General features: G+C 46.4%; 1 protein-coding gene across 1 annotated transcript in view; it reads left to right on the forward strand.

Annotated features, from left to right (window-relative positions):
- Positions 1-20,911, forward strand: part of LOC143803906 (troponin I, slow skeletal muscle-like) — a 137,666-nt gene that overhangs the window by 14,383 nt on the left and 102,372 nt on the right. The window lies entirely within an intron of this gene.

Genomic DNA, 20,911 nt, shown 5'->3' on the forward strand with positions numbered 1-20,911 from the left:
ATTACGGCAACGCTGCGTAAGAATTTTCCCATGCAGTGGTGCCACAAGTGACAGTATGAACTATACTGCACTCGCGGCGAAGTGATACAGTGCGGAGGACTACCTCCTGTAACTGTATTACCGGAGCCCCTGGAGAGCGGTCGCATCTGCCGATGTGACAGCTCTACGCGGAAGATCATCGTGGGACACTCATTATTACATGGATTACATCGGATCAGGGAGTTTATTGTTGGTTTTTTTATTTTTTTTTTCCATGTGATCGAGGGCTTCAGGGACTAGGTGACTGGTGAGTATGTACTGTATGTTGTATGTAATGCATGTCTATATGTGTGCATGTGGTTTTTTTTACACTTAAACACAGTAACCGGATGATTTAACTACTACTGTCCCATCATCCGGCTAGCTGTGACTGTAGCAGGCATAGCCGGATGGGACTAGTAGTCCCATCGGACGATGCCTGAAACACACACAGCCCTGCACACACCCGCAGACCCCTGCACACCCACGCATGCACACAGACACACACAAACACCCGCACACAGCCCTGCACATCTTCTCCACTTACACAAGTCTCTGCCCACACACTCTCCCCCTCCCAATCTGCAGCGTTTCTCCCAGGCACATCCGCAGCAAAACTGCAGATCTTTTTTAAACCTGCGGTTTTGCTGTGGATTGTTCTGACACAATGGTAGTCAATAGGTGCAGAAATGCTGCAGATCTGCAGAAAAAATTGAATTCATTCGGAAAATAAAACACTGCAAATCCGCTAGTTTTTTTCCGCAGCATGTGCACACTTAATGTCAATTTCACATTGACTAACGTTGCTTGTGCACTGCTCTGCCAATTTGATGCAATTCCACGTATTCAAAAACGCTGTGGATCCGCATCATCATGATTGTTTTTTTTATTGACAGGTGACTGAAACCTGTGATCCTAAGGTTGTGAAGTAGAAGGATACAAGAGGGGAAGGCTACATAGAACAAGAGTGGGAAAAAGCGAGGTCGCGGTGGAAGGCTTGGTGTTCGAAGTGTATGTGGGTTAGGTGCTAATGATGATGAAAGCTCAACTGAACAAACACTGTCTCATTCTATCCAAACACCACTGACAACATCTGTTACTGGATGGGCTACTTCTCTCTCTTTCTTTGACAGCCGCACAGCGTTACGCCATGTAGATGAGGGCCACAAAGATCAAGTGCTCCAGTAAATGGCAAGTGCTGCATCAAGTGGCGTCTCCTCCTCTTCCTCCACCTTTACATCACACACAGTACAATCCTCAGAGATGGTGCCTCAATCACCCTTGTTTCACCCCCGCATAAAAAATTTCCAAATGCCCAACTGACTATGGGGAACCACAGATAGGCCATTCTGCAGAGCTTTTCACATCAGAGGTCAGCTCCAAAAATTCATAGAATCCAGAGGAGGAAAGCAACTGCACCAATGCCCAACAGGGTCCAAGCAGAATACAAACCCTCATCACCAGATGTTAACCACAGTGATCCTGTGAGACTTAGATACCAGAGGCGCATGTGCATGTACTGTGTTGTCAGGGCAAGAAGAGGAGGAGGGTGACTCTCAGGGTGAGTAATGTGTGAACAGAGAGGATGACGATGAGGTTGTAGATCACAGTTGGTGTGAACCCAGAGATACGCAGCTGAGTAGCTCAGCAGAGGAGGTCAAGGAGAAGAAAAACGAGGAGGTTATGTTGCGAGTTCCCACTCAGACATAAAATGATGCAACCATGACAAGCACTGCATCTTCAGCCCCAACTCTGGCTGTGGCCAGCAGTGGTCATGAGTGCGCAGTTTGCAGGGGCAGCAAGGGTTGCCTATCCTGGGCTTTTTTTGAGAGTGCAAAGGATGAACGGCCACACTTTATCTGTCAAATTTGCAAAAAAAACTCAGTAGAGGCAAAAATTGCAATAATTTGACTACTACATGCATGAAGCGGCATATGCGTGATCAACATGCTGTAGTGTGGGAATCTCAGTGAGCTAAAATGTGGACTAGTGGGCCACACCAATCACCGGCCATCCCATCAACCACATCTGCTGCTTTTTCCTCCTCTGTCACCTTGCCAAATCTTCTCAAACAGGTCTGAGGCCACAGAAACTTCACTTTTTTACCCCCTATAGTTGGGGTGAGTGAGAACCCATCAGCTGTTATGGAAGTAGACATGTCTGCTGTTTTTGTGTCACCAAGTGTAACACATCTTTCTCAATCCACCATAACATTTCTGCCTGCACCTCACTCACAGTCCAGCAGTTTGTCCTGTTCTCTGTACTTCTCCCTCTGTCAGCACAGTAGCCAGCCCTCAGTCCCGCAGTTGTGGTCACATAAAATAATGTTTCCCACTACAAATGCCAAATCTAAGAGTTTGAACTTCACCATCTCCAATCTGTTGGCCATGTAAATGCTGCCTTTCTACCTGGTTGATATAGTCAGTTTCAGAAAGTTGTTTGCCTCTCAGTCCCCCAGTACCAGTTGCTCAGTCGCCATTACTTCTCTAAGAAAGCTGTGCCTATATCAACATGTCATCGGCAACCTAACCTGTTCCCTGAAACTATCTATGCTGCCAGGGTGCATTTCACCACTGACACCTGGACGAGCAAACATGGGCAGGAACGTTACATCTCACTGACTGGGCACAAAGTGACTCTGTTGGCTGTGGGGGCAGGCAGTTAAGAGGCTGCTCCACACCTCTTTGTATCCCCAAGACTTGCTGGATAATCTTCTGTATCTAACACTTCCTCCACTGCTTCTGGCTCCTCCACATCCTATAGGGCCTCCACCTGTGCCCTCAACCTCTTCCTTAATCAGACACGCATTCCAACAGTGCAGATAGAATCTCCCCCATTTCCTTACTGCTGCAGTTGACTTTGTGGAACTTTCTCCCATCTCCCTACTGCATCTCTGGAGCTCAGCCACAATGATCTTGGGGTTCTTCATTACCTTTCTCACCAAGACTCTTCTCCTAAGAGTGCTCAGTTTGGCTGGACGGCCAGGTCTAGGAATACTTCTGTTGGTCCCAAACTTCTTCCATTTAAGTATTATAGAAGCTACTATGCACTTAGGAACCTTGAATACTGCAGAAATTCTGTTGTAACCTGGCAGGATCTGTGCTATGCCACAATTCTGTCTCTGAGCTCTTGGCCAGTTCCTTTGACCTCATGATTCTCATTTGGTCTAACATGCACTGTGAGCTGTGAGGTCTTATCCAGACAGGTGTGTGCCTTTCCAAATCAAGTCCTATCAGTTTAATTAAACACAGCTGGTCTTCAATGAAGGAGTAGAACCATCTCAATGAGGATCACGAGGAAATGGACAGCATGTGACTTAAATATGAGTGTCTGAGCAAAGTGTCTGAATACTTATGACCATGTGATTTTTCAGTTGTTTTTTTATAATAAATATGCAAACATTTCTACATTTCTGTTTTTTCAGTCAAGATGGGGTGCAGAGTGTACATTAATGAGAAAATAAATAAACTTTTTTGAATTTACCAAATGGCTGTAATGAAACAAAGAGTGAAAATGTAAAGGGGTCTAAATACTTTCCGTACTCACTGTATTAGTGGCTGTAAGCTAGTGGAAACGTTTTGTGCATAGCTCTTCCCACTGCACAAGTACCTCCAGATCTAAAAATGAAATGGAGGTAGGGGACAAACTGTAAGTCAAAAGATGTGATGATTGTTCAGATTCAGAGTCTCAATGAATCTCATGCAATCCATCTCCGTGCCTGTCCAGATTAAAGAAATGTCATCTATGTAACAATGCCAGTGAGAAATATTATTTTGGTAGACACATAGAGGATAAAGTGAAGTTGCCTCCCACCATCCTAATAATACATTAACGTAGGCCTGTGTACAACGTGCCCCATTGCCACACCAGATAGTTTTGATAAAAGGACCTATCAAAGACAAAGTAGTTGTATCGCAGCACAAAGTCTAAAAAAATTATCAGGAAGGAGTCGTGCATCTGATCTGAATGTGGTTGTGTATCTAAGAAGTATGTAACAGCACACATAACGTCGTGATCGATGTTTGAATACAGCGACTCCACATCGCAGGAGACCAAAAATGACTTCTGGCAAAGCCGGACAGAGTTGGATAAAGTGAGTAGCATCCTTAACATGCGATGGTAGCTGTTTAACTATAGGCTGCAGAAAGTAATCGATGTACATACTCGCCTTCTCACAGAGACTGCTTATACTGGATACTATGGGCCATTTGGGTGGTTTCTCTAGGTTCTTGTGTACCTTGGGTAACATATAGAATGTCGGTACAATAGGATGTTCAGCCAAGATAATTTTTTTTTCTTTGCTCGAAATAATATCATGACCGAGGGGCGTGGCCTGGCAATGGCTCAAGTGGATGTGTTCACTAAGGGTATGTTTCCACGGTTAGGATTGGCTCAGGATTTGATACAGGTGAAATCTGCATTTGAGGTCACTGGCAGGTCACTTGCGTTTTTTTACATGCGTTTATGATAGTTATTTTCATTACATGAGTTTTTATGTCACTTGAATTAAAGCTTATTGAAAGTTGGCTTCTGGGAAGGAAAAAAAAGTGATTTCCTGTTCGCAGATAGAGTATGTGCACACAGTGAGTAAACGCTGCGGGTTGGATGCTGCGTACAGCCACAGCGTCCAACCCGCAGCGCCAGATGCTACAGCATAGTGGATGGGATTTCAAGAAATCCCATCTCCACTATGCATTCAAAGACGGAGGCCACAGATCTGCATAAGCGGACATGTGGTGCGTCTTTCCAGACCACAGCATGTCTATTTACGTTGTGGAGACGCTCAGTCCCCGCAGAGTAAATTTCCCATAGACTATCATTAGATGCGGTAAAACCGCATCTAATTATTAGTCACATGCGTATTAACGCAACTTACTACGCATGTGTACTAATTTACAGATGTTGAATCTTGTGCCATTGTGTCACATCCAGAAGTACGTAACAGGCCTGGGTCACACTTGAGAGTGTGATGTGAGAAACTTGCACGAGTCTCTCGCATCAACACCTGGCAGTGCCGCTGGCACTTGGGACTGGCGTGTGCAGCTGCATCTAAATACATGCAGCAGCACACTCCGGTCCCGAGTGCCGGGTGTTGATATGAGAGACTAGGGGCCGTTGTTTATAACCTGGGAAAGGGGTAATACCCATGGAGCTTCCCTGGCTATTAATATCAGCTCACAGCTGTATACTTAGCCTTTACTGGCTATTAAAATAGGGTGACCCCCCAAAAAAATGACGTGGGATCCCTCTAAAATTAATAACCAGCAAAGTTTAGGCAGACAGCTGCGGGCTGATATTAATAGCCAAGGAAAGCATATTGGCCCCCCAGCTACAAACACCAGTTAACAGCCGCCCCAGAAATGGCGCATCTCTGTGATGCGCTAATTCTGGCACGTAGCCTCGCTCTTCCCACTTGCTCTGCAGTGGTGGCAAGTGGGGTAACAGTTTGGGGGTTAATGTCACCTTTGTGTTGTAAAGTGACATTAAGCCCAGCTTAGTAATGGAGAGGTGTCAATAAGACACCTATGCATTACTAATCCTATAGTTGTTAAGAGGTTAAATACACAGCCAGAATAAAGGACTATAATGAAATAAAACACCACACATTTTCCTATCTTTACTGTACAGCTAATCCATGCGACGCCCTCGATCTCCTGTAATAAAAATAATAAATGAACACAAATACTCCCTGTTCCGACGTAGTCCTTAATAACGAGTGTCCCACGACGAGTCCAGCTCTGCTACATCTGGCGGTCACCTGCACTGCAGTGTTCTCACAATCAGCTGATCAGCTGACCATGACCAGCCTAATGACCGGAGATAACCCCAGCGGTCACTGTTATGATTTTCCCAATGGCAGGGAAATCAAAAATAACAAACGGACTAGCTCTCGGGTGATGGAAACTAAAGTGACCGTGACCTGAACCTGACACAACACTGGAAGTAGCCGGGGAGTGTTTCCTACGATGCCCTAGACACCACGCGCCAGCCGGAGATCTAACTACCCCTATCAGAGGAATATACAGGCCTGCCTTACCTCCAGAGATGAACCCCAAAAGGAGATAGCAGGCCCCCACAAATATTGACGGTGAGTCAAGAGGAAAAGACATACGTAGGATGAACAGCAGATTTAGCACAGTGAGGTCCGCTTACTAGATAGCAGAAGTACAGGAAAGAGTTACTTCACAGTCAACTTCAAAACACTACTCAAAAACACCATCCTGAAATTACTTTAAAACTCCAGTGACAACTCATGCCACTGGAGTGGCAATTTCAGTCCACGAGAGCTTCCAGCTACAGAGAGTCACATTGCAGATAGCTGGACAAAAAATAACATTAACTAGGAACAAAATTCAACTTAGCTGAACTGGAACTTGAGGCAGGAGAATGCAACAGAATGCTACTGATACATTGTTGGCCGGCATCGGACCAGCAGCCAAGCAGCCTTAAATAGGAAACTCCCCTAATGGGTGTCAACAGGTGATCAAGGATAGAAGAAGGCAAATAAGTGGCAATACCATAAAACACCACCGGGGGAGCCCACAAACAAAATTCACAACAGTACCCCCCCCTTAAGGAGGGGGCACCGAACCCTCACCAGAACCACCAGGGCGATCTGGATGAGCACTATGGAATGCACGAACCAAATCAGGAGCATGAACATCAGATGCTGTCACCCAAGAATTATCCTCCTGACCATAGCCTTTCCACTTAACCAGATACTGAAGTTTCCGTCTGGAAACACGGGAGTCCAAGATCTTTTCTACCACATACTCCAACTCACCCTCAACCAGCACAGGAGCAGGAGGATCAGCAGACGGAACAACCGGCACCTCATACCTCCGCAACAATGACCGATGAAAAACATTATGAATAGTAAAAGATGCTGGGAGGTCCAAACGAAAGGACACAGGATTGAGAACCTCCAGAATCCTATAAGGGCCGATAAACCGAGGCTTAAACTTAGGAGACGAGACCTTCATAGGAACAAATCGAGAAGACAACCAAACCAGGTCCCCAACACAAAGACGAGGACCGACACGCCGATGACGATTAGTGAACTGTTGAGTCTTCTCCTGGGACAACTTCAGATTGTCCACAACCTGTCCCCAAATCTGATGCATTCTATCAACCACAGCATCTACTCCAGGACAATCCGAAGACTCCAATTGACCGGACGAAAAGCGAGGGTGAAACCCTGAATTACAAAAAAATGGAGAAACCAAAGTGGCAGAACTGGCCCGATTGTTAAGGGCAAACTCTGCCAATGGCAAAAAATCAAGCCAATCGTCCTGATCAGCAGACACAAAACACCTCAAGTAAGTCTCCAAGGTCTGATTAGTACGCTCAGTCTGGCCATTAGTCTGAGGATGGAATGCAGACGAAAACGACAAGTCGATGCCCATCCTGGCACAGAACGCCCGCCAAAATCTAGACACAAACTGAGTACCCCTGTCAGAAACTATATTCTCAGGAATACCATGCAAACGCACAACATTCTGAAAAAATAGAGGGACCAGCTCAGAGGAGGAGGGCAATTTGGGCAAAGGTACCAAGTGAACCATCTTGGAAAAACGGTCACACACCACCCAGATGACTGACATCCTACGAGAAACAGGAAGGTCAGAAATAAAGTCCATAGAGATGTGCGTCCAAGGCCTCTTAGGAATAGGCAAGGGCAACAACAACCCGCTGGCCCGGGAACAGCAGGGCTTAGCCCGAGCACAAACATCACAAGACTGCACAAAAATACGTACATCTCGAGACAAGGAAGGCCACCAGAAGGACCTAGACACCAGATCCCTGGTGCCAAAAATTCCAGGATGACCTGCCAACGCGGAAGAGTGAACCTCCGAAATAACTCTACTGGTCCAGTCATCAGGGACAAACAGTCTACCAGGCGGACAGCGATCAGGCCTATCCACCTGAAACTCCTGCAAAGAGCGCCGCAGGTCTGGGGAGACAGCTGACAATATCACCCCATCCTTCAGGATGCCAGTAGGTTCGGAATCACCAGGCGAGTCAGGCTCAAAACTCCTAGAGAGGGCATCCGCCCTCACATTCTTAGACCCAGGCAGATATGAGACCACAAAGTTAAATCGAGAGAAAAACAATGACCAGCGCGCCTGTCTAGGATTCAGACGCCTGGCTGACTCAAGATAAATTAGATTTTTGTGGTCAGTCAAGACCACCACCTGGTGTCTAGCACCCTCAAGCCAATGACGCCACTCCTCAAATGCCCACTTCATGGCCAAGAGCTCCCGATTTCCAACATCATAATTTCGCTCAGCGGGCGAAAACTTTCGAGAGAAAAACGCACATGGTCTCATCACTGAGCAGTCAGGACCTTTCTGCGACAAAACTGCACCTGCTCCGATCTCGGAAGCATCTACTTCAACCTGGAACGGGAGCGAAACATCAGGCTGGCGCAACACAGGAGCAGAAGAAAAGCGGCGCTTAAGCTCCCGAAAGGCCTCCACAGCCGCAGAGGACCAATTAGCAACATCAGCACCCTTCTTGGTCAAATCAGTCAAAGGTTTAGCAATGGCAGAAAAACCCGCTATGAATCGGCGATAGAAATTAGCAAATCCCAAGAATTTCTGAAGACTCTTTAGAGAAGTAGGTTGTATCCAATCACAAATAGCCTGAACCTTAACAGGGTCCATCTCCATAGATGAAGGGGAAAAAATATATCCCAGAAAGGAAATTCTCTGAACCCCAAAAATACACTTTGAGCCCTTCACAAATAGAGAATTAGCTCGTAAAACCTGAAAAACTCTCCTGACCTGTTGAACATGAGATTCCCAGTCCTCCGAAAAAATCAAAATATCATCCAAATACACAATCATAAATTTATCCAGATATTCACGGAAAATATCGTGCATAAAGGACTGAAAAACGGAAGGGGCATTCGCGAGACCGAAAGGCATTACCAAATACTCAAAATGGCCTTCAGGCGTATTAAATGCGGTCTTCCACTCATCCCCCTGCTTAATCCGCACCAAATTATACGCACCACGTAGATCGATCTTAGTGAACCACTTCGCCCCCTTTATGCGAGCAAAAAGATCAGTCAGTAAAGGTAACGGGTACTGGTATTTAACAGTAATCTTATTCAGAAGTCGATAGTCGATACAAGGTCTCAATGAACCATCCTTTTTACCCACAAAGAAAAACCCTGCCCCCAATGGAGACAAAGAGGGGCGAATATGACCCTTTTCCAAAGATTCTCTGATATACTCCCGCATAGCAGTATGTTCAGGTACAGACAAATTAAACAAGCGACCCTTAGGAAATTTACTACCGGGAATCAACTCAATAGCGCAGTCACACTCTCTGTGAGGGGGGAGAGAATCAGTTTTAGGCTCCTGAAAGACATCATAAAAATCTGACAGAAATGCTGGGATCTCAGAGGGAGTAGATGAAGAAATGGGAACCAAAGGTGCATCCCCATGAATCCCCCGACATCCCCAACTCAGCACAGACATTGATCTCCAGTCCAAGACTGGATTATGAATTTGTAACCATGGTAATCCAAGTACTAATACGTCATGTAGATTATATAACACAAGGAAACGAATAATCTCCTGATGGTCTGGGGAAAGATGCATAGTCACTTGTGTCCAATATTGTGGTTTATTGCTAGCCAAAGGTGTAGAATCAACACCCTTTAAGGGAATAGAAACCTCCAGAGGCTCTAAATCAAACCCACAACGCTTGGCAAAGGACCAATCCATGAGACTCAGAGCGGCGCCAGAATCCACATAAGCATCCACAGTAACAGATGATAAAGTACAAATCAATGTCACGGACAAAAGAAATTTAGACTGCAAGGTACCCATAGAAAAAGATTTATCAACCTTTTTATCAACCTTCTTTATGCGTTTAGAGCATGCTGATATAACATGAGCTGGATCTCCACAATAGAAGCACAACCCATTTTTGCGCCTGTAATTCTGTCGTTCGCCTCTAGACAATACACTATCGCATTGCATATGCTCTGGTGCCTTTTCAGAGGTCACCGCCAAATGATGCACAGGTTTTTGCTCAGAAGATACCGCCATATGGTGCACAGGTTTTTGCTCAGAAGATACCGCCATATGGTGCACAGGTTTTTGCTCAAAAGATACCGCCATATGGTGCACAGATTTTTGCTCAGAAGATACCGCCATATGGTGCACAGATTTGCGCTCCCGTAAACGCCGATCAATCTGGATAGCCAATTTCATGGCATCATTCAGACCTGTAGGCACAGGGAACCCCACCATGACATCCTTCACGGCATCAGAGAGACCTTCTCTGAAATTAGCTGCTAGAGCGCACTCATTCCATTTAGTAAGTACCGACCATTTACGAAACTTCTGGCAGTATATCTCAGCTTCATCTTGCCCTTGGGAAAGAGCTATCAAGGCTTTCTCAGCCAAAATCTCTAAATTAGGTTCTTCATAAAGCAACCCCAAAGCCAGAAAAAACGCATCTACATTTAATAACGCAGGATCCCCTGGCGACAATGCAAATGCCCAACTTTGTGGGTCACCCCGCAATAGAGAAATAACAATTTTAACCTGTTGCGCAGGATCACCAGCAGAGTGAGATTTCAGAGACAAAAACAATTTACAATTCTCTCTGAAATTCAAAAAACGGGATCTGTCTCCGGTAAAAAATTCAGGCATAGGGATCTTAGGTTCAGACATTGGAGCACGTATAACAAAATCTTGTAAGTTCTGGACCTTTGAAGCCAGGTTATTCAGACCTGCAACCAAACTCTGTGGATCCATGATTCAAACAGGTGTAACCAAAGCCATTCAAAGATTAAGAGGAGAGGAAAAAAAAAAAAAGGCTGAAGACTGCAGTTTAAGCAAGGAGTACAAATAAGCACTAAGGTGCACTTTCCAAACACAGAAGGAAAAAAAAACCTTTTCATATCCTTTCCTGCTTTAGTGCATAGTTTTAACACATGTGGGCCGGCCAAACTGTTATGATTTTCCCAATGGCAGGGAAATCAAAAATAACAAACGGACTAGCTCTCGGGTGATGGAAACTAAAGTGACCGTGACCTGAACCTGACACAACACTGGAAGTAGCCGGGGAGTGTTTCCTACGATGCCCTAGACACCACGCGCCAGCCGGAGATCTAACTACCCCTATCAGAGTAATATACAGGCCTGCCTTACCTCCAGAGATGAACCCCAAAAGGAGATAGCAGGCCCCCACAAATATTGACGGTGAGTCAAGAGGAAAAGACATACGTAGGATGAACAGCAGATTTAGCACAGTGAGGTCCGCTTACTAGATAGCAGAAGTACAGGAAAGAGTTACTTCACAGTCAACTTCAAAACACTACTCAAAAACACCATCCTGAAATTACTTTAAAACTCCAGTGACAACTCATGCCACTGGAGTGGCAATTTCAGTCCACGAGAGCTTCCAGCTACAGAGAGTCACATTGCAGATAGCTGGACAAAAAATAACATTAACTAGGAACAAAATTCAACTTAGCTGAACTGGAACTTGAGGCAGGAGAATGCAACAGAATGCTACTGATACATTGTTGGCCGGCATCGGACCAGCAGCCAAGCAGCCTTAAATAGGAAACTCCCCTAATGGGTGTCAACAGGTGATCAAGGATAGAAGAAGGCAAATAAGTGGCAATACCATAAAACACCACCGGGGGAGCCCACAAACAAAATTCACAACAGGTCACGTTCTCTGCAGTTCCTGCGGTCAGCTCAGTCATCGCGAGAACTGCAGTGGACGTGAACTTCCGGCGGTCACAAGGTAAGACATTATTTAAATTAGTTTGCATGCGTAGTAAGCTGAGTTTCCGCAGTTATTACGCATGTGGCTAATAATTAGATGCCAGGGCCGGACTGGCCATCTGGCAATTCTGGCAAATGCCAGGAGGGCCTGTCTGGTTGTGGGATGCCTTGTCTGTTACATTGTTAGCAGAATCGGCGTTCTCAAGACACCCATACTGATAAGAGTTGTGACGGAGCACAAAGTCGCTGACTCCGTCATTTATCCCAGCAGACCACAGGTATCATTAGAAATATTGGTCTTGTAGTAAATCTTGCTTTCCACCATCCAAGGTAATATTAGTAACATATCGCATCTGGTGCTCAGTGGCGGGGGCAACATGGGCCTGTGTGATTGCAAATGCCAGGGCTGAATTTCAGTCCCAGTCCGTACCTGTTAGATGCGGTTTTACCGCATCTAATAATAGTCAATGGGAAATTTACGCTGCGGGGACAGAGGATCCCCTTCTAAAAAGCTGGACCGCGAAACGTGCGTCAGGGGCGTTTGGGAAGCGGTGGGCGTCACCCTTACTAATGGGTGAGCATGCTAATTTCATCGCAGTAGTTCCAGACATATGATGGGTATTTTACCGATGGATTTAATAACATAGCGTTCTGATGGTTGGAGCTAAGTACTCCGTGTGGGGTGATTATTATCATGCCAATGCCTTGAGGGAACATGAATTGTCTCCCACTTTCTTCCCTTTTCTACCACTAGTTTTTCTTTTTGGCACCTCCTGTTTTTTGGGTCTTTATTATATTGAGTATATTGATGTATTTGTATGTGCTACTTAGCCTAATAAAAGTATTTTTTTTATCATGATTGGTGAGATATTGTTTATGCTCCATTTTTTTGTATATATGGTAAATAGGCTGCAGTCTCTAAAGATGCGCTGCATGTCTGGTTACGCAGGTCTATCGCCTGCGTCTTTGTACGCATAGTGGAGATGGGATTTCAGGAAATCCCCCGCACTATGCTGTAACATGTGGTCCTTACGGGTTTGACGCTGCGGCTGTACGCAGCATCAAAAGCGCAGCGTTTACTGCCCGTGGAAACATACCCTAAAGCTCCTGCTGCTCCAGGGGATTTAAGGGCCATGGACAAGGCTAAATGCTGCAAAAAAGAGCTATAGGACATCAGACATTGAGTAGCAGCAAATGAGAGGTGAGGCGGATGTGCAGTTGTATATTTGCGGTAATGGGGAAGCCTATGAGAGGAGAGAGAAGAGGTCCTTGTGTCTTCAAGCTTGCAACAGAGCAAGATCGTCCTCCTGAAACTGTGTTTGTCCTTTTGGGACCAACATACTGCAGCCTACTGTGTGGAGAAAAGCAGGAAGGGAGCCACATGTCTGTGCTTCAGGCCCTGGTGTGCTCCCTCCTATAGCAATGCTTATCAGGGCTGTCCCTGAAGGGCCACACAGAATCTGATAAGCACTGACAGGAGGGGGGGGGGGGAGGAGGACTGCTGTCCAGCACTATTCACAGTGTCCCAAGACTTCATGTGGCCAGCCAGAGAGCAGTATCCTGCTAAGTGCTAACAGGGGGAGGGTAAACTTTCTCAGGATCTCTTGCTGCCACATAGATTCTGGGACTCTGAGAAAAGTGCATGACAGGCAGGAAGACTAGGTGGCAAAAGAGAGCAGTTTGTTTCTACACTGGAGGCAACAAATCCTCCCTGCTGAATGCTGGCTGAGCCCCCTCTGTATGAACTGAGAGAAGTGTATATGCAGGGCCGTATTTGCCACTAGGCACTCGAGGGCACGTGCCTAGGGCGGCGACATTGCGGGGGGCGGCATCTGAACAAGTTTTTTTTTTTTTTTTTCAGTCGCGGGTCACAAACGTGACCGACTGCCCCGCCCCACCACCTCCCGCCCCCACCCCCACCCGCCTCCGAGTCCCACCCACCCTCCTTGAAGATGATACTCACCCTGCTTCAGCGATGCCTGGTCTCAGCGTCTGTAGCGCGTCCTGAGTGAGCGGTCACGTGGTACTGCTCATTAAGTGTTGTGAATTTGGATTCTGGGCTCCCCCGGTGGCCGCTTGTGGAATTGGACTTGTCATCCTCTTTCCTGTTTCACCTGGTTCCATCAGTAGTGGGTGTCGCTATTTAAGCTCATTTCTCTGGTGGTTTCTTGCCGGTCAACAATGTTATCTGATGCCTCTCAGTGCTTGTTCCTGCTTCTAGACAACTACTAGATAAGTTGGACTTTTGTCCATGTTTCGTTTTGCCTATTTGTTCCAGTTCACAGCTGAAGTTTTGTTACTGTGTCTGGAAAGCTCTCGTTGATCAGGGATTGCTACTCTGGCGTTATGAGTTAATGCCAGAGTTTAAGGTAATCTCTGGATGGTGTTTTGTTAGTGTTTTTCTGCTGACCATGAAAGTATACTATCTGTCTTCTGCTATCTAGTAAGCGGACCTCAAATTTGCTAAGACTATTTTCCTGCTGCGTTTGTTGTTTCATCTGAACTCACCGTCATTATATGTGGGGGGCTACTGTCTTCTTTGGAATATTTCTCTAGAGGTGAGCCAGGTCTTATATTTCCCTCTGCTAGCTATTTAGGTCTTAGGCCAGAGCTGGGCATCTAGCGATAAATAGGAAATGCTACCTGGCTATTTCTAGTTGCGCGGCAGGCTTAGTTCATGGTCAGTATAGTTCCATCTTCCGAGAGCTTGTCCCTCTATAGGCTTGCTATGATCTCTGCCTGCAGAGATCATGACAGTTTGACCGGCCAGTAAAGTGTTAAAGACCCAGGTTGAGAAAGGAGAGTTATAAGAAGTCTGCTGGAATTTTTTTTTTTTTTTTTTTTTTTCCTCCAGTTTGCCTTGCTGCAGTCTTTTTTCTCTCTCTCCTCCTAATCTCTGTATGACTCTGTGTGCACCTGACAATAATGGATCTTCAGAGTGTAACTGCGGGTTTGAATAATCTCATCACGAAAGTACAAAATTTACAAGATTTTGTGGTACATGCTCCGGTATCTGAGCCGAGAATTCCTTTGCCGGAGTTCTTCACAGGGAATAGAGCTAGCTTCCAGAATTTCCGAAATAATTGTAAGCTTTATTTGTCCCTGAAGTCTCGTTCAGCTGGAGACCCTGCTCAGCAGGTTAGGATTGTGATTTCCTTGCTCAGGGGTGACCCTCAAGATTGGGCCTTCTCATTGCCAGCAGGGGATCCTGCGTTGCGCGATGTGGATGCGTTTTTTCTGGCCTTGGGCTTGCTTTATGAGGAACCTCATTTGGAACTTCAGGCAGAAAAAACTTTGATGGCACTATCTCAGGGGCAAGACGAAGCTGAAGTTTACTGCCAAAAATTCCGTAAATGGTCTGTACTTACTCAGTGGAATGAGTGCGCCTTGGCGGCAACTTTCAGAGAAGGTCTCTCTGATGCCGTTAAGGATGTTATGGTGGGGTTCCCTGTGCCTGCAGGTCTGAATGAGTCCATGACAATGGCTATTCAGATTGATAGGCGTCTGCGGGAGCGCAAACCGGTGCACCATCTGGCGGTGTCTATGGAAAAGACGCCAGAAAGTATGCAGTGTGATAGAATTCTGTCCAGGAGTGAGCGACAGAATTTTAGACGGAAGAATGGATTGTGCTTCTATTGTGGGGATTCTACTCATGTTATATCAGCATGCTCTAGGCGTACAAAGAAGCTTGATAAGTCTGTTTCCATTGGCACCATTCAGTCTAAGTTTATTTTGTCTGTAACCCTGATTTGCTCTTTGTCATCCATTGCCACGGACGCCTATGTTGACTCTGGCGCCGCTCTGAGTCTTATGGATTGGTCCTTTGCCAATCGTTGTGGTTTTGATTTAGAGCCTTTGGAGACTCTTATTCCTCTGAAGGGGATTGACTCCACCCCATTGGCTAATAATAAACCACAATACTGGACACAAGTAACCATGCGTATCAATCCGGATCACCAGGAGATTATTCGTTTCCTGGTGCTGTATAATTTACATGACGATTTGGTACTGGGATTGCCATGGTTGCAGTCTCACAATCCAGTCTTGGACTGGAGAGCAATGTCTGTGTTGAGCTGGGGATGTAAGGGTATTCATGGGGACTTACCTTTGGTTTCTATTTCGTCGTCCATTCCCTCTGAAGTCCCTGAGTTCCTCTCTGATTATCAAGACGTCTTTGACGAACCCAAGCTTGGGTCGTTACCTCCGCACCGTGAGTGCGATTGTGCCATAGATTTGATACCGGGTTGCAAATATCCAAAGGGTCGTTTGTTTAATCTGTCTGTGCCGGAACATGCTGCTATGCGGGAATATATAAAGGAGTCTTTGGAAAAGGGACATATTCGTCCATCTTCTTCTCCCTTGGGAGCTGGGTTTTTCTTTGTCTCAAAAAAGGACGGCTCTTTGAGACCATGTATTGATTATCGGCTTCTGAATAAGATCACTGTTAAGTATCAATACCCATTGCCATTGCTTACTGATTTGTTTGCTCGTATAGAGGGTGCTAAGTGGTTCTCTAAAATTGATCTTCGTGGGGCGTATAATTTGGTGCGGATCAGGCAGGGGGATGAGTGGAAGACCGCATTTAATACGCCCGAGGGCCACTTTGAGTATTTGGTCATGCCTTTTGGTCTTTCTAATGCCCCTTCAGTTTTCCAGTCTTTTATGCATGATATTTTCCGCGATTTTCTGGATAAATTTATGATAATATATCTGGATGATATTCTGATTTTTTCTGATGACTGGGACTCTCATGTCCAGCAGGTCAGGAGAGTTTTTCAGGTTCTGCGGTCTAATTCTTTATGTGTGAAGGGGTCTAAGTGCGTTTTTGGGGTCCAGAAAATTTCCTTTTTGGGGTATATTTTTTCTCCCTCTTCCATTGAGATGGATCCCGTCAAGGTGCAAGCTATTTGTGACTGGACTCAGCCCTCCTCTCTTAAGGGTCTTCAGAGATTTTTGGGCTTTGCCAACTTTTACCGCCGATTTATTGCTGGTTTTTCGGATGTCGTTAAACCACTGACTGATTTGACCAGACAAGGCGCTGATGTTGCTAATTGGTCCCCTCATGCTGTAGAGGCCTTTCAGGAGCTTAAGCACCGTTTTGCCTCTGCCCCTGTGTTGCGTCAGCCTGATGTGAATCTGCCTTTTCAGGTTGAGGTTGACGCTTCGGAGATCGGAGCTGGGGCAGTGTTGTCGCAGAAAGGTTCCGACTGCTCCGTCATTAGGCCTTGTGCCTTCTTTTCTCGCAAATTTTCGCCCGCAGAGCGGAATTATGATGTTGGGAATCGGGAGCTTTTGGCCATGAAGTGGGCGTTTGAGGAGTGGCGCCATTGGCTAGAGGGGGCTAAGCATCAGGTGGTGGTATTGACTGACCACAAAAATTTGATTTATCTTGAGACTGCCAGGCGCCTGAATCCTAGACAGGCGCGCTGGTCTTTATTTTTTTCTCGCTTTAATTTTGTGGTGTCATACCTACCGGGTTCTAAGAATGTTAAGGCAGATGCCCTTTCTAGGAGTTTTGACCCGGACTCTCCTGGTAATTCTGAACCCACAGGTATCCTTAGGGAGGGAGTAATTTTGTCGGCCGTTTCTCCTGATCTGCGGCGGTCCTTGCAAGAGTTTCAGGCGGATAGACCGGATCGTTGTCCGCCTGATAGACTGTTTGTTCCGGATGATTGGACCAGTAGAGTCATCTCTGAGGTACATTCTTCTGCATTGGCAGGTCATCCCGGAATTTTTGGTACCAGGGATTTGGTGGCAAGATCCTTCTGGTGGCCTTCCCTGTCACGAGATGTGCGAGTCTTTGTGCAGTCATGTGACATTTGTGCTCGGGCCAAGTCTTGTAGTTCTCGGGCTAGCGGACTGCTGTTGCCCTTGCCTATTCCTAAGAGGCCTTGGACACACATCTCGATGGATTTTATTTCAGATCTGCCTGTTTCCCAGAAGATGTCTGTCATCTGGGTGGTCTGTGACCGTTTCTCTAAAATGGTCCATTTGGTTCCTCTGCCCAAGTTGCCTTCTTCTTCTGAGTTGGTTCCTCTGTTTTTTCAGAATGTTGTCCGATTGCACGGTATTCCTGAGAATATTGTTTCTGACAGAGGTACCCAATTTGTGTCTAGATTTTGGCGGGCATTCTGTGCTAGGATGGGCATAGATTTGTCTTTTTCATCTGCTTTTCACCCTCAGACTAATGGCCAGACCGAGCGGACTAATCAGACCCTGGAGACATATCTGAGGTGTTTTGTCTCTGCTGACCAGGACGATTGGGTTGCTTTTTTGCCATTGGCAGAGTTCGCCCTCAATAATCGGGCCAGCTCTTCCACCTTGGTGTCCCCGTTTTTCTGTAATTCGGGGTTTCACCCTCGATTTTCCTCCGGTCAGGTGGAATCCTCGGATTGTCCTGGAGTGGATGCGGTGGTGGAGAGATTGCATCACATCTGGGGGCAGGTTATGGACAATTTGAAGTTGTCCCAGGAGAAGACTCAGCGTTTTGCCAACCGTCATCGTCGTGTTGGTTCTCGGCTTTGTGTTGGAGATTTGGTGTGGTTGTCTTCTCGTTTTGTCCCTATGAGGGTCTCTTCTCCTAAGTTTAAACCTCGGTTCATCGGCCCTTATAGAATATTGGAGATTCTTAATCCTGTTTCTTTCCGTTTGGACCTCCCTGCGTCCTTTTCCATTCATAACGTTTTTCATCGGTCGTTATTGCGCAGGTATGAGGTACCTGTTGTACCTTCAGTTGAGCCTCCTGCTCCGGTGTTGGTTGAGGGTGAGTTGGAGTACGTTGTGGAGAAAATTTTGGACTCTCGTGTTTCCAGACGGAGACTCCAGTATCTGGTCAACTGGAAGGGTTACGGCCAGGAGGATAATTCTTGGGTCAATGCATCTGATGTTCATGCTTCTGATCTTGTTCGTGCCTTCCATAGGGCTCATCCTGGTCGCCCTGGTGGATCTGGTGAGGGTTCGGTGCCCCCTCCTTGAGGGGGGGGTACTGTTGTGAATTTGGATTCTGGGCTCCCCCGGTGGCCGCTTGTGGAATTGGACTTGTCATCCTCTTTCCTGTTTCACCTGGTTCCATCAGTAGTGGGTGTCGCTATTTAAGCTCATTTCTCTGGTGGTTTCTTGCCGGTCAACAATGTTATCTGATGCCTCTCAGTGCTTGTTCCTGCTTCTAGACAACTACTAGATAAGTTGGACTTTTGTCCATGTTTCGTTTTGCCTATTTGTTCCAGTTCACAGCTGAAGTTTTGTTACTGTGTCTGGAAAGCTCTCGTTGATCAGGGATTGCTACTCTGGCGTTATGAGTTAATGCCAGAGTTTAAGGTAATCTCTGGATGGTGTTTTGTTAGTGTTTTTCTGCTGACCATGAAAGTATACTATCTGTCTTCTGCTATCTAGTAAGCGGACCTCAAATTTGCTAAGACTATTTTCCTGCTGCGTTTGTTGTTTCATCTGAACTCACCGTCATTATATGTGGGGGGCTACTGTCTTCTTTGGAATATTTCTCTAGAGGTGAGCCAGGTCTTATATTTCCCTCTGCTAGCTATTTAGGTCTTAGGCCAGAGCTGGGCATCTAGCGATAAATAGGAAATGCTACCTGGCTATTTCTAGTTGCGCGGCAGGCTTAGTTCATGGTCAGTATAGTTCCATCTTCCGAGAGCTTGTCCCTCTATAGGCTTGCTATGATCTCTGCCTGCAGAGATCATGACATTAAGGTCATGAATATGCACATATTCATGACCTTTAATGAGCGGTACCACGTGACCGCTCACTCAGGAAGAAGGCACTGCGGCGGGACAGAGCCAGAGGGAGGATGTCGGCGCAGCCGCGCGGTGTGTGGGACAGCTGACAGGTGAGTATGAGGGACGGGGGATGAAGGAGGAAGGTAAGCCGCCCGAGCCATGCAAGATGGGAGAAGGAGCGGGGGAGGGGGTGGAGAGATGAACCATGCATACCGGGGAGTATGAGCCATCAGCCATGCATATGGGGGGGGAATTATGAGCCATGCATACAGGGGAATATGAGCCATCAGCCATGCATATGGGGGGGGAATTATGAGCCATCAGCCATGCATACAGGGGGGGGGGAATTATGAGCCATGCATACAGGGGAATATGAGCCATCAGCCATGCATACAGGAGGGGGGGAATTATGAGCCATCAACCATGCATACAGGGGGGGAATTATGAGCCATGCATACAGGGGAATATGAGCCATCAGCCATACATACAGGGGGGGGGGAATTATGAGCCATGCATACGGGGGAATATGAGCCATCAGCCATGCATACAGGGGGGGGGAATTATGAGCCATGCATACAGGGGAATATGAGCCATCAGCCATACATACAGGGGGGGGAATTATGAGCCATGCATACGGGGGAGTATGAGCCATCAGCCATACATACAGGGGGGGGGGGGAAATTATGAGCCATGCATACAGGGGGGGGGGTGGAGAGATGAGCCATGCATACAGGGGGAGGTGGAGAGATGAGCCATGCATACGGGGGGGGGGAATATGAGCCATGCATACGGGGGGGGAATATGAGCCATGCATACAGGGAGGGGGGAATATGAGCCATGCATACAGGAGGGGGGTCATCATACAGTATGGAGAACTGTGTGTGGCCATTATACAGTATGGAGCATCATGTGTGGCCGTTATACAGTATTGAGCATCATGTGTGGCCATTATACACTATTGAGCATCATGTGGGTTCATTATACAGTATGGAGCATCATGTGTGGCCATTATACAGTATGGAGCATCATGTGTGGCCATTATACAGTATGGAGCATCATGTGTGGTCATTATACAGTATGGAGCATCATGTTTGGTCATTATACAGTATGGAGCATCATGTGTGGCCATTATACAGTATGGAGCATCATGTGTGGCCAATGGCCATTATACAGTATTGAGCATCACGTGTGGCCATTATACAGTATTGAGCATCATTTGTGGCCATTATACAGTATGGAGCATCATGTGTGGTCATTATACAGTATGGAGCATCATGTGTGGCCATTATACAGTATGGAGCACTGTGGCCATATTGTTTTGTTTATAATTATTGTATATAAAACAGTGTGATCAGCAGTGCTAAATGGCTGTGGTTGGGACGTGGATATGGGTGTGAC

The sequence above is a fragment of the Ranitomeya variabilis genome, chromosome 2 (genome assembly GCF_051348905.1).
Source record: "Ranitomeya variabilis isolate aRanVar5 chromosome 2, aRanVar5.hap1, whole genome shotgun sequence".
In the NCBI taxonomy this organism is placed as follows: Eukaryota; Metazoa; Chordata; class Amphibia; order Anura; family Dendrobatidae; genus Ranitomeya; species Ranitomeya variabilis.